The following is a 14,983-nucleotide window of genomic DNA, read 5'->3' on the forward strand; positions in this document are numbered from 1 at the left end:
AACTTGAAAACAGTTAAGGTGTTACAGCCCTGCCAGGCTCTCCCCAGTAGGCTGTGTGTCCTGTGAAGATTAAGGGACCAGTGGGGCAGGTGGGGGAATGTGCAGCTGAGCTGTTTTTTGCACTGTTAAGTCCTCTGTGTGACTCGTGTCCAGATAGATGCTTTCTTTTAAAATAGAAACATAAGCAAGTGCACAGCTTTTAACTGTGCACCTCAGTGAATCTTCACCATGTATGGGACTGAGTAGCCAACGCCCAGGTCAAGGAGTAGAATCTCTCCAGCACTCAGAGGCTCCTCTGAGCCCGGGTGATTTAACAATCCCCTACAAAGACCAGACGTTCTGACGTCTGTCACTGTAAATCAGTTGTGCCTGGTTCTGGAGCAGCACAGGAGCGGAATAAGACAGTGTGTGCTCTTTGTGACGGGCTCCTTTTGCTGTGGACAAGCCACACCAGTTTAGCATGGGCCCCGCTCCTAGGTGGTGCTATTGGTAAAGAACCCTCTCGCCAATGCAGGAGACATAAGAGATACCTGGGTCGGAAAGATCCCTGGGAGGAGGGCATGGCAACCCACTCCAGTCTTCTTACCTGGAAAATCCCACGGACAGAGAAGCCTGGCTGCAGTCCATGTGGTCATGAAGAGTGGGACGTGACTGAAGTGACTTAACGTGCACATGCCCTCCCTGGGCTGTGAAGGCAGCAAAACAGCACGAGAACAGAAGAGACAGGAGGTGGCCGCCCCACACTGCCGACCCAGCCTGGCCCATGGCCCAGTGGGGTTTCACCAGTGCTCCCGAGCCCCTGCAAAAGCCAGCCACATCTACTTTCAAAAGGCAAGTGTTGTCTGTTCCCTAATAGCTAAAGGCCACAGGGGGAGAGCCCCTTCCTGAAATCAGCACTGGCTCAGCCCTGCCTGCTCTGCAGAAACACCACACATTCTGCGCTCTGCTGTCTGAGATCCCCCCGATTTACCGAAGGCCCACACCTCACCTTCAGCCCTGGTGCCCCACTGCTGCCCCTGGAGACACAGGATCATAGCACAGAAACAGCCCCTGCCTGTGGACAGAGCTGCCCAAAGCTGCCCAGGTGATACTTGCACAACACATGCCCAGCACCGAGGGCACGGCACCCTGGAGACTGCACACCAGACACTGTGCCCCTCACGGCAGCTGCTTGGGCTCCTATCCTGAGGCTTGGGGCTCTGAAAACATCAGATAACTGGAGTCTCCCCTCCACACTGAGTCCTGCTCCTACTGGGATACATGATAGAAGAGTCAGCTGATGGGAAGACACACTATCCCGTGTCTTACTGATAAAGCATCAGTTGGTGGATACATCACGTCTGCAGCAAAAGGGCTTCCTAGGACAAACCCTTGAAGGAGTCACAGCACTGCTCCCCAGGCTTGTCCTGACGGTGTGTGTGGAGGAAGCCTGCTGTCCCTGTTGAGCTCATCTGAACCATGTGACTCTCTGGTCCCCAGGATGTGACGTCACATCCTGATACTGATGCTTCAAACAGTATTTATAAGCATAAACGACTTCCATTCAGGAGCAGTCTCCAAAAGTGGACTCTAAGAACAGAGAGGAGGGAAAAAACTGCCAAAACTTGTAAATGATGGATGAAATACACTGTTGTTCAAAACTGAAAACTGGAAAATTGCTTTCTGCACTTGAGATTGTTAGTTAGTATAGGAAAAAGGAGTCCAGAATGGTGCTGCCTAAAAGACAAGGAAAGGAAAAGCCCACAAAAATAGAACAAAAGAAGGTTCGAGGACCGGAGTGAGAACCTCAGGTAAAACAAACAGCTCTCCTGGCTAGACCAATTCACACAGGGCAGGCTCAGGGGAGGAGAAAAAAACATATAAAAAGAGCAGCCAAAATTGGGCCGGGGGCCTCTCTTCTCTTTGCGTCTTTTGGGTTGGCATGCCCTCATGTCTCAAGGATCTATTTTCCTTTACTTTCTAAATAAAACTGAGCTGTAACATGGAACTGTAACATAGGTCCGTTTGAGGGCTCTAACACTGGTCCGTCGGAGGGCTGTAACACTTGTCCATCCATTGCTTCAAATTTTTGTTGCGATGAGACAGAACCGAGGAAATTACGCACTCTCTTGACACGTATGGGGCTGTTTCTCAGATTTAACCCGGCTGAAACAACCTTGGCTTGGGCCCCACAAGGAGGAGGCCAAGCACGGTAGGAGCCCAACTCAGCAAAAGCTCCCATGGTGGAAGCTGAACACGAAGAAAACCCAGCACAGGGGAAGAGACAAGAAGCCCAACATGCTGGAAACTGGGACAGCGAAAAACAAACTCAGCAGAAAGCTCATGCAGCTCAGTTTCAGATTCCAGAAGACCTCCGGTTAAGGTAGGAGGTCCTCACTCCTATGGCTGGAAGGACATATGGCTAACAAAATCTGAATTCCTTTACAAACTCTTGTTTTCTGTTTCCTCGAAACCCCTGTGAACAGGTGAGCAGCAGTGGGTGCAACTGAGGGACTCTGGCAGGGGCTACTCCTCGGTGTGTCCCAAAGGCTTCACTATCTGCTGGGCCCCAGTAGCTGTTACCCAAGTGGGTGGGGTTCTTCTGTCCTTAATCTTTTGTGCCAAGGATCAAGCCAATGAAAACTGTGAGCACAGGTCAGGTATTTAGCAGATTTTCCAGCAGGTTATGAAGGAGATTCCTCAGCGCGATTTTTCCACTGCTTTTTCCTCCTGTCCTTAAGTTCGTCTCTCCCAGGACTTGAGCCCGGCCAAAACCCATTGAGCCTGGCTCCAGGACCTAATGAAGCTCAGGCTCTGATGCCCCATTGCAAAAATTCAGTTAGAGACACAGTGATAGGTAAGAGGTGGATTAGTTCGGATTCAGAGAGAAGCACATTCCACAGGGTGTGGGCCATCCACAGCGCCATGGAATGTGGTGTGGCTAGTTTTCCCCCTCCCACAGCTGGGTGATTTCATAGGCTAATGAGTGGCAGGATATCCCAACCACTGGGGAACCATCCACTCTTCCATCTTTTGACAGTGCCTTGGAACTGCCCTGGCACCTTTGGGTGTGTCATTTAACTTGCAGATTGGGGATCAAGGTTTAGTTGAATCTGACTTGTCATCTTGGATCCATTTGATTTTAACTGGTTTATGTTATGCCCTTTGGCTATGTCATTCTTTCAAAAGCTGTGCCCTGCCCCCTTCCCTCCTGCTTCATGCTCTTTTCCTGAGCACTGTCCAGGCCCAAAATGTTGCCTCTACAATCTTCTGGAGGGACAACCAGAAAATAGCTGGCTCTTGGGAGGGAAATACTGTATAATATCCAATCCCTCTGGATATTCAGGCCTTCATCTTCCATGTTTCCTACAACATGTGCAACAACAGCATCTCTCAGTGGACCTGCTAGGGCGGGTGATAGGCACACAATGCCTGCTAGAAGTCCATCTGTTGGTAGCATCCCTTCAAGGGCAGTTGGGATTCTGGGGATAATGTTTGCACTTTGGCCGTTTGGGCCCATACCCTTACCACCCTTCTCCTAAAGTTACAAACACACCTCTGGATCAAATCTCCATTCTGCTTTTTTGAAACATCTGGTCTGTTGCCTCTCATCAATTTGTTCTTAAGCCACTTACTAACTCCTACAACCAGGACCCTGCCCCCTTGTAGGCAACATTGCTCCACCCTGCTTATTATTAAAATACTCATAATGCCCCTAACAGGACAAGATAACCCACTCCTTTGTCATTACTTCTGTTATTACGTAAAGCGGGTCTATGACAATGAAATTACCATTGGAGACACCCTAACCTGCTCTTATGGAGGACTAAGGGAGGAAATCAGTGACTTACATTCCCTTAGAGCAGTAAGAGGATAAGGCTTATACGGCTGCTTCACCAGGTTCCCAGTCTCAGGGCACAGGCTTGGATTGCTTTACATCATGATATCTATTCCCATCTGTGGTTAATAAACTGAAAATGAGCTAAAATTGCAACCCCTTAATCCTACCCAGCACTGGTCATGCTGGAGAGCTTGGGGATGCCCAACTCCAGTCCGGGGGCCCCAGGAAGTCAACCTGCCTCGACCTGCCTAGGGATCTTGTCCTCAAAAGGTTGTCAGGCCTCAACCTGCTCAGGGATCCACCAGTCCATGGGTCCCAGGAGGCGGACATGCCTCGACCTGCCCAGGGGCCCAATTCTCAGGAAGCCAACATGCCTCGACCTGCCCAGGGATTCGATCTCCAGGATGCTGTCACACCTCAGCCTGCCTGGCGATCTGCACCCTGACCCCGGCTCTCAGGTTGCAACAGTACTGAGTAGGATAAGTTTCAAAAAGACTTACCCCTAAGGAAGTCCACCCATGGAAATCAAAGGAGGCCTATTAGTTTTTTCTTTTTCCTTTTCCTCCCTGTCATCACTGTCTTTCAGATGGGAAATAACCAATCTACTTCCCAACAGATGCCCTTGAGATGCATCTTTGATAACTGGAAGCTGTCTGATCCTCTAACTCTGAAGAGAAGTCGTTTAAAATTCTTTTGTGTCACTGCGTGGCCACAGTATCCTCTGGGGGACAAGGAACACTGGCCTGAGGATGGGAATTTAAATTACAATATCATCCTGCAGTAGACTTATTCTGCAAAAGACAAGGGAAATGGAAAGAAATCCCCTATATCCAAATTTTCTTCCAACTAAGAGATATGAAGGAACTCTGTCTTAAGTAAGGGATTGTTGTATGCTCTAAAAGTGAGCCTACTAGGCAAATGGTGTTAGGCAGAGACAACCAAGAAAAAGATCCCTGCCCTCCATGAAGGCTCACCTCCCATGGCTCCCAAGTTGCCTGGTGCTCCTTCCTTGTATCCCAATGTGCCCCCATGTCCAGGAGCACCACCTCTATAAAATGTCCCTTAGTTGAAACTGGAGGAGAATTCGGGCAAACCTGGGTCCATAAGCCCTTCTCCCTCTTAGAACTAAGACAGATCAAACAAGACCTGGGAAAGCTATACAGATGATCCAGGCAAATATATAGATACATTCCAACACATTACCTTGGCCTTTGACTTGACGTGGAAGGACATCATGGTCATATTTACTCAAACTTTATCTAACCCTGGGCATGCTAGGGTCTTAAAGGAAGCCTGAAGGTTTGCTACAGGGCTTCATATGTCAAGCAATAAAAGCCCAGTAGGGGAAACTTCAGTCCTCTCCTTAGATCCTAATCGGAATTATAGTGACCCTGAGCACATCTGGGAAAGGGATCATTTTCTTATCTATGTGAAAGCAGGACTGAAAGCAGTCCAGCAAAAAGTAATCAGCTATGCCTGGGTCTCAGCAATAACTCAGGAGCCCAACGAGAACCCCACTGCCTTTCTGGAAAGGCTAAAAGAGGCCCTCCAAAAGTTTACCGATCTGGAGACTCTTACGAGGGACAGGTGATTTTAAAGGACAAATTCCTGTCCCAATGTGCATCTGACATCAGGATAAAGTTACCACAGCTACAGGAGCAGGACCCTGCTGCCTCTTTAGATGAGATGGTCCAGACAGCCATCAATACCTTTTGTAACAGAGAACAGGAAAGGGAGGCCAATGCCCAGGAAAGGGAGAAAAGGAAAGAGACAAGGCACGCCCAGATGCTAGCTGCCCTCCAGGGGAAGCCCTATGGCAAGCCCTGAGTCCTTGAAGGACAAGGCACGAGACAAATGCCTAATCTGTAGACAGGCGGGGCACTGGGCCAAAGAGTGTACAAACCGTGACAAGTCTCCTAAAACAGCTTGCTACAAATGCCATCAACTGGGACACTGGGCGGCGCTCTGCCCTCGGGACCCAAGAGCCTCAGGGTCAAGCGCCAAGCCCTCCCTCATGATGGTTCAAGAGGACTGAAGCAGCCCGCTCCAGCCAGCCTGCCTGTCACAGATAACCATCACGGGGCTGGAGCCAAGGGTGCAACTGGATGTGGCAGGTAGGTCCGAGAATTTCTTGGTTGACACGGGGGCTACCTACTCTGTCTTGATCTCCCTCTCTGGAGCCTTCTCCTCCCAAACCTGTACCATTTTGGGTGCTACAGGAAAAACAACTACTAAAAGATTCACCCAAGCATTTCTTTGTTGCTGGGAAGGACAAATAGTTTCCCACCAGTTTCTGGTGGTCCCTGAGCATCCTACTCCCTTATTGGGAAGAGATATACTCACTAAACTGGAGACCACCCTTGTGATGGGAAGCTTTTCAGCCCCTAGAGCCCTACAGCTTCTGGCTAATACTGAAGAACCCATTACACCTTCAATAGAGAGGGACCAAAAACTATGGGAAGACAAAATTAACCCCCAGGTGTGGGACCAGGGGATTCCTGGACGAGCCCACCAAGCTGAACCGGTCATCATTGTCCTCCGAGATTCCACTTGGTTTCCCAACCAGAAACAATATCCCCTCAAAAGAGAGGCTCGGGAGGGACTACAGCCTTTAATAAATAAATTCCTTGCTTGTGGGCTATTGGTCCCCACCAGTTTGCCATGTAACACCCCAGTCCTCTCAGTAAAGAAAAAGGATGGAACCTGGTGAATGGTTCAAGATCTCTGGGTCATAAATGAAGCTGTAGTTCCCCTCCATCCCACAGTACCCAATCCCTGTGTAATCTCAGGAGAAATCCCACCCAGTGCCAAGTGGTTTACAGCCTTGGATCTCAAAGATGCATTCTTCTGCATACCACTAGCTGAAGAATCCCAGTATCTTTTTGCCTTTGAGTGGGATGCTCCAAGAGAAAAACACCAACAGATGACAGACAGTATTACCTCAGGTGTTCAGAGATAGATAGTTTGGGTAGGCTCTTAGCTGGATCTCCTAGATCTGGACCTGGGATCTAATGGGAAAATATTACAATATGTAGATGACCTACTAATCTGTTCTCCAGATGAGAAAAATGCCCAACAACATGCAATTCAGGTTCTAAACTTTTTGGCAGAGAGGGGATATAAAGTCTCCCGTGCTAAGGCACAGATGGTCAAGACAAATGTCACTTACTTGGGAGTTCAGATTACACATGGGTCCAGGAAGCTGTCCTCTGATCGGGTACAAGGAATCCTCCAGTTGCCCTCCCCCACAACTCAAAAACAATTGCGAGCTTTTCTGGGGCTAACTGGGTATTGTAGAATCTGGATAACCAACTACGGTCTAATTGCCCAGCCCTTATATGAAAGCTTAAAGGGACGGGTGATTCAATCCCACTGATGTGGAAGGAAGGGGAAGGAAGGGGAAGTTGTTCAGTTGTGCCCGACTCTTTGCAACCCCATGGACTGTAGCCCACCAGGCTCCTCCGTCCATGGGATTTTCCAGGCAAGAGTACTGGAGTGGGTTGCCATTTCCTTCTCCAGGGGATCTTCCCCACCCAGGGATTGAACCCGGGTCTCCTGCATCATAGGCAGACGCTTTACTGTCTGAGCCACCAGGGAAATCTGATGTGGGGAACTCCTCAAAAGAGGGCAGAGGCTACAATAAAACAGGCCTTAACTCAGGCACCTGCCTTGAGGTTGACAGACCCAGAAAAAGCATTCCAACTTTATGTCCACAAAAAAGAAGGAATAGCCTTGGGAGTGTTAACTCAAAGGTTGGGACCTGAGCCCCAGCCTGTAGTTTATTTATCCAAAAGGCTCGACCCAACCACCCAAGGCTGGCCCCCCTGCCTTCGACATCTTGCAGCTATTGCAATCCTGATAGAAGATGCTTTAAAACTCTCTTTTGGGGGCAAACTATTTTTACCAACCACCAAGTGAAACAACTCCGAAATGGGAGAGGCCCTTTTGATCAAAGAATCCTCAGATATCAAGTAGTGCTGATAGAAAATCCAGGCCTCACTATATCCCCTTGTGAGGTTCTTAACTCAGCCACCCTCCTGCCTATCCCCGAGGGCTCTCTCCCCTTTCACTTTTGTCTAGAAACCTTGGACCACTGGACAAAACCCCAAGAGGGATTGTCAGAAGATCCTCTGACCAATCCTGAAGAAATCTGATACACTAATGGAAGCAGCTTTGAATTGGATGGAAAAAAGAAGAGCCAGATATGCAGTGTTCTCCAATTTTGCTAAGCCTCTGCCACCAGGTACTTCAGCCCAATTGGCTGAGCTCATAGCCCTGACTCGAGCTTTAGAGCTGGGAAAAGGAAAAAGAGTAGCCATTTACACTGACTCCAAGTATGCCTTTCTGGTGCTACATGCACATGCGGCTGTTTGAAAAGAAGGGGCCACTTGACTGCCCGAGGGCCCCCAATCAAATATGGTGATCAAATCCTTAGGCTCTTGGAGGCAGTCCATCTGCCAGCTGAGGTTTCAGTCTCCCTTTGTAAAGGACACCAAAAAGGGAGCATGGGAGTGGCATGAGGGTACGAAGCAGCCAATCATGCAGCTAAGAGAGCAGCATTACAGAACAATGACCTAATAGGGGTTGCCACCTCAGTTCCACAGACTAATTTGCCAGAAACTCCTTCATATACTGAAGGTGAGACTCTGAGTGAGGGCTTTCAAGATGATCATATGGGGTGGTTCTGCAGAAGGGACTCCTTTTTCTGCCTGGGAACCTCCAATGGAAGTTGGTTAACTCCCTACATGCCACCACTCATTTAGGGGAAAAGGCCCTCCAAAGATTACTAGAAAGGTCCTTCAGAGGAATAGGCCTCCAAACAACCATAAGGCAAGTGGTCCCCTCTTGTCCCACTTGCCAGTTAAACAATCCCCAGGGAGCTTGAAGACCCCAGCTGGCCCAGCCCATCCAACGACGTGGGGCCTATCCAGGAGAGGACTGGTAGATGGACTTCACCCAGATGCCAGTTTCTCAAGGGTATAAATACCTATTATCGATGATAGATACATTCACAGGATGGATTGAAGGCTTTCCCACCTGGACTGAGAACGCTGAGGAGGTGGTAAAAAAAAACAAACTGCTCCATGGAATCATTCTGAGATTTGGTCTGCCCAGGTCATTACAAAGTAACAATGGGACATCATTTACTTCTAAGGTCACCCAAGGGGTCTCTCTTAATTGGGCATTACTTATTATCTCCATTGTGCCTGGAGGTCTCAGTCTTCAGGAAAAGCAGAAAGAGCCAACCAATTATTAAAATCAGCAATAAAAAAGGTAACCCAGGAGACCTCCCTGGGATGGAAGGAGGCTTTACCAAATGCTCTCCTCCGCACCCGTATTGCCCCTAAAGAACAGGTTGTTGGAGAAGGAAATGGCAACCCACTCCAGTGTTCTTGCCTGGAGAATCCCAGGGACAGAGGAGCCTGGTGGGCTGCCGTCTATGGGGTCGCACAGAGTCGGACACGACTGACACGACTTAGCAGCAGCAGCAGTCATCCTGGATGGAAGGGGAGCTTGGGAGAGAATGGATACATGTGTATATGTGTGTATATATACATATATGTACATGTATATACATATATGTGTATATATGTGTGTGTGTATATGTGTGTAGCTAAGTCCCTTTGCCTTGGTCTACCTGAAACTGTCACATTAATTGGATATACTCTAACACAAAACAAAACATTTAATAAAAAGTAAAATAGATGACTATTAAGGACTTACTGTATAGCCCAGGGAACTCTACTCGATACTCTGTGATGACCTCTATGGGAAAAGAATCTAAATAAGAGCAGATATGTGTTTATGTATAACTGAGTCAATTCGCTGTACACCTGAAACTAACAGCACTGTAAATCAGCTATTCTCTAATAAAAATTTTTATAAATCAATAAATAAAATTAAACTAAAAAAAAAAAAAAAGAACAGGTTGGTCTTAGTCCTTATGAGATGCTATATGGGAGACCTTTTGTTTATGTCAATTGCCTCTTCCTAGATCCAAAGGCTCAGACCCTCCAGTCTTATACCATGGCCATTGGGCAATTCCAACAGGATATACACTTGTGGGATGTCAACCAGGACCCAAACGATAAAGAGTCACCATTATATGTTCCAGGGACTCAAGTCCTAATTAAAGTCTGGAAAGATGGGTCCCCAAAGGCTCAACTCCAGCCCACATGGAAGGGCCCCTACCTTGTAATACTTTTTACCCCCACAGCAGTCAAGGCACCTCCTGGATTCACTACTCATGAGTCAAGCCATTGAAGAAAACAGAAGAGGACACTCAATACCTTATGAGCCCCTGGGAGATCTCAGATACCTATTCAGGACTACAAATGAGTGCCATTCTAATGAACACCCCCAAAATTAAGTTTCTGGGGATAAGACTTCTCAGGACAGCTCTAAAGAGGCAGCACAGCTTGGCAGGGGTTGTACTCCAAAACAGACAGGAGACAGATCTCCTGATCCCTGAACAAGGAGGGACTTGAGCCATCTTGAATGAGACGTGTTGTTTCTGGGTAAATACCTCCAGCTAAGTTAAAGAAAGTCTCACAGTCCTCAATAAAAACATTCAGACCCTACAGGACCTCAAAGAACAAGCTGGAGAGTTCTCAGGGTGCCAGGGGAATCCTCCTGGAGATGAGAAATTTGGAGGTGGCTAATGCCCCTACTTCCTGGGGCCTCCCTGGTGGCTTAGAGGTTAAAGCATCTGCCTGCAATGCGGGAGACCTGGGTTCAATCCCCAGGCCAGGAAGATCCCCTGGAGAAGGAAATGGCAACACACTCCAGTATTCTTGCCTGGAGAATCCCATGGACGGAGGAGCCTGGTGGTCTACAGTCCACGGGGTTGCAAAGAGTCAGACACAACTGAGTGACTTCACTTACACTTTCACTGCCCCTACTAATCTCTGTTATCACCATATTGATGCTGCTTATTATTGCTCCATGTATTATCAATTAAACTGTTGTGTCTCTGACCAGGTCAACAATCTACAGCATGCAGTGCCAGTTCAACAAGGATATATAAAACTATAGCCAACCACGGAAAATATCACTCACCCTTAGATGGACAGCACTATAAGGACTTGGAGGCTTGAGACTAGCAAGAGGGGGAGGCCCAATGCCCCTCGACATCTCAGTTCAACAGGAAATAGCCAGAGAGGCCTCGATGCCCCTAGTTCCAAAGAATTGGGCATCCTAACTCTTGAGGGGGTAATGTTAGGTAATTAGAATAGGAAAAAGGAGTCCAGAATGGCAGTGCCTAAAAGACAAGAAAGGGAAAAGCCCACAAAAATAGAACAAAGGAGGGTCTGAGGACCGAAGTGAGAACCTCAGGTAAAACAAACAGCCCTCCTGGCTAGCCCAATTCACATAGGGCAGGCTCAGGGGGAGGAGAAAAGACATATAAAAAGAGCAGCCAAAATTGGGCCAGGGGTCTCTCCTCTCTTCACGTCTTTTGGGTTGGCATGCCCTCATGCCTCAAGGATCTATTGTCCTTTACTTTCTAAATAAAACTAAGCTGTAACACAGAGCTGAAACGCTGGTCCGTCTGAGGGCTGTAATGCTGGTCCATCCATCATTTCAAATTTTTGTGGCAACGAGACAGAACCAAGGAAATTATACACTCCCCCAACAAAGGACACTCAGCTGCAACCACATACAGGCTGCACACCTCACCCCCCACTCTGCTGGCAGCTTGGCTTGGTCTGCGGGGCCCAGCAGGGACCCAGCGCGGGCACAGTCCAGCCTCACTCCCCTGCTCACCTGCCTTCCCTGGCTGCCGTCCTGTTGAGGAGGCAGAGGCCAGTCATCGTGTGGCAGTGCACGGCTCACAAAGCTGACAGTGTGTGCTATGCGTTGTTGTTAAGTCGCTCAGTCATATCTGACTCTTTACGACCCCATGGACTGCAGCACACCAGATTTCCCTGTCTTTCACAATCTCCCGGAGTTTCCAAACTCATATCCATTGAGTGGGTGATGCCATTCAACCATCGCATCCTCTGTGGTCCCCTTCTCCTGCTGATTTCAGTCTTTCTCAACATCAGGGTCTTTTCTAACGAGTTATCTCTTCTCATCAGGTGGCCCAAGTATTGGAGCTTCAGCATCAGCATCATTCCTTCCAATGAACATTCAGGACTGATTTCCTTTAGCATTGACTGGTATTGAGCCCTTGACAGAAAATGGTTACCAACCCCTGCTACAGAGTATATTTTTTAAAAAATGAACCAATAGCATAAAGGAACATATGACAAGTGAGTATATGGCAGAACAAGCCATCTGCTATAATGCATGTCTCTAGTGTAGGTCTTTACAGGAAGAATAAAATGCCTCAGTTCTTACAAAGCACTTTATCTCCACTACATGTTATTGAGATAAATAAACGTATATTTTAAGACGAGCAAAACCACATAGGTGCTGGATCAGCTGATTGATGGATTGATTCACTTCTTGCTATTTCCAGTGGTAAGTCTTGTTGAAAAGTTAAAGCAAAAAAAAAAAAAGAGAGAGCTTCTTCATGCCTCACTCCAGACAGGTCTGGCTGTGATGAAACAATCGGACAAACGCAAGATGAAGCAGCCCGACGGCTGGAGCTCACATCTATTATTACATGCGGGGAGTATCTCACGTATAGACGGCGTTCTCCTGGTGCTTTGTAAACAATGTCCTTCATGACCTGAATACCTTGCATTCTTCAGCCTGGTGACTGGTTTTCGAATTTCATGTCATGACTAGCTGGAGCAGGAAAAGCAGGAAGTAAGGCAGCAGTGGCCTTGGGGTGGGGCCTGGGGTTCCCATCTCTGTGGGGCAGCTCGCAGCCAGACCAGAGATGAAACCTCCCTGCCCTCGATTCCCCTGACCCGACTCTGGAGACACACAGACACGCATGTGCGTGGGGAGAGGGCCTGCAAATCCGAGCCCTCCTTGCCTTCCCTCTGAAATCCTACCGTACCTCCCGGAGCCAGGGGATGCTCACCAGCAGTGTGAGCCCAGTCAAGTTAATCATTCCAACATCTCTTTGGAGACTGTTTACAAGCCCATCGGCCTCTTCCCACCTACAGCGGGGAGTGGGCATTCTAGGGTGCTGGCTGGGGGTGAACCAGGGAAGAGGGAGGCCAGGGTGTGCTGAGAGCTCAAACCTCCATCTGGTGAAAACCTCTTATTCCCCGGAAGAGCCTTCAGTCTCCCCTGCTAGGAGGGCCAGACAGGCTGGCTGAGCATGGGGATCCCACAGGACAACCTTTCTAACCACACTTCCATCAAACGTGGCCATGGAACCAGGGGCCCAGCACCACCCCCCCGAGTGGTCTGCTACCCTATTCGCTGGAGTCTGGGCCCCTGCCTGAGAGCCCCCTTGGGGAGCGCTGAGGCCGCTGACTTCACAGCACCATCACCGCCTCTCGGCTCTCCCTCTGGGCCCCCAGGCTGTCTCTAGGCTGTCTCCTTTCCCAGGTACAAGGACACTGGCCTCAATTGGCTAGTCCCTGTGGAATACCAAGGGTTTTTAATTTTCTCCCAGGAAACCTCTTCTTAGGGCAGAATATATTCTGCTCTGCACAGGGGATTACTTGGGAGTTGTTAGCTGTTTTATGATTCTTATATGTCAAATGCTTTACTAATTGCTTATGCTATCTGTTGCTGAGAGAGGTGTATAAAATTTCTGAGACTATGGGTTTGTCAAGTTCTCTCTATAATCCTGTCAATCTTTGCTTTGAAAAATCTGAATCTATGTCTTAGAGGCACGTGGGTCCAGGATTCTATCTTCTTGGTGAAATTTTCCTTTTTAATCATTATGTTAGTAATCTTTTATTTCCTACTGGCATTTTATCTAAAAGTCTACGTGGTTTAATATCTGTCTGGTCTAGCTAGTTTCCCTCCTTGGGTTTAATTTGCTTTACTTTGCTGGTGTGAAACCTCAGCAGTCCTGAGCACTCCACAGTGAGGGCGAGTGTGGATCCTGGAGGGTTGGGGGTCCCTGATGGGGAGACTGCATTTTCTGTCATGCCCTTGGTGAGGCCATCCAGCCTGCTGCCCAAGTCCGCCCCCGGCCCTGTCCTGAGCACTGCTGCACCTGCAGCCTTTAGCTCAGGGGACTTCCCTGGAGACGCCAAGTTTATCTTTCCCCATCAACCTGTCCTTAACCCTCCTGTGTTCAAATGTCTCCCACATGTCTAGCATACAGCTGATTAAAAAATCAACGTAACTTCGAATCGCTTAATCTATCCATCACATGTACAAATGAGACTGACGGACTTGGTTCTATCTGTCCTCCCTGCTGTGTGTTCTCATTTTGCCACTTCTTTTTTTGGGGGGGGGGGTGCTTTTCATTGCTCTTTTCCTGACTTCTCTTTATTCTTTCTTTTCCCTATTAAGTTTTGGTATCGTACATTCTATTTCTTATGGTATCCTTTAAATTTTTAATGTACATAATCGATATTACAAAGCCCAAAGTGATATCTCTACCTTTCTTGAAATCTTATGTTTCATTTCTGCTTTCCCCATCCCGTTTTTAATATTATTGGTGCCCAGCAACCCACTCCAGGGTTCTTGCCTGGAGAATCCTGTGGACAGAGGAGCCTGGTGGGCTGCTGTCTATGGGGTTGCACAGAGTCAGACACAACTGAAGCGACTTAGCATGCATGCATGAGTTGGAGAAGGAAATGGCAACCCAGTGCAGAATTCTTGCCTGGAGAATCCCAGGGACAGAGAAGCCTGGTGGGTTGCCGTCTATGGGTTCACACGACTGAAGAGACTTAGCAGCAGCAGCAGCGTTGCAGGTCTACCTCTTTAACTTTCAATTTTTTTTAAAGAAAGTAATCTAGACCTGCCCACAGTGCAAGACTACAGTTTCTTACAGCACACTTTTTTCACTCTTAATACACACATATATGCATACATATGTGTGTTTGTTTTACTCAGAATTCAAGATTTTGTGGGATTTGGAGTTCCTTATTCTCTATGTCTGCATGGTAACTTTTTAGTTTGCAGTCACTTATTCAACATTTGGCCTTTCTTCATAACATAGACAAAATCCAACAAGCTCCTCAAACTTAAGGAAAAACTCCTTATTTTCTTGGTGCTGAGGATGGTAATGAACTGGCCATCAAGGCACAGAAAGCAAGGCAAAACCCCGACTGCTCTTGGCTGGAAACACATGATGAAGAG

At 48.0% G+C, this 14,983-nt stretch overlaps 1 non-coding gene across 1 annotated transcript; it reads left to right on the top strand.

Moving 5' to 3' along the window:
* Nucleotides 1-10,502: 10,502 nt before the first annotated feature.
* On the top strand, nt 10,503-10,575 carry TRNAC-GCA (transfer RNA cysteine (anticodon GCA)). Its single transcript has one exon. It is a non-coding gene; the product is annotated as a tRNA-Cys (tRNA).
* Nucleotides 10,576-14,983: the final 4,408 nt, after the last annotated feature.

This window comes from Bubalus kerabau, chromosome 4 (genome assembly GCF_029407905.1).
Source record: "Bubalus kerabau isolate K-KA32 ecotype Philippines breed swamp buffalo chromosome 4, PCC_UOA_SB_1v2, whole genome shotgun sequence".
NCBI lineage: Eukaryota > Metazoa > Chordata > Mammalia > Artiodactyla > Bovidae > Bubalus > Bubalus kerabau.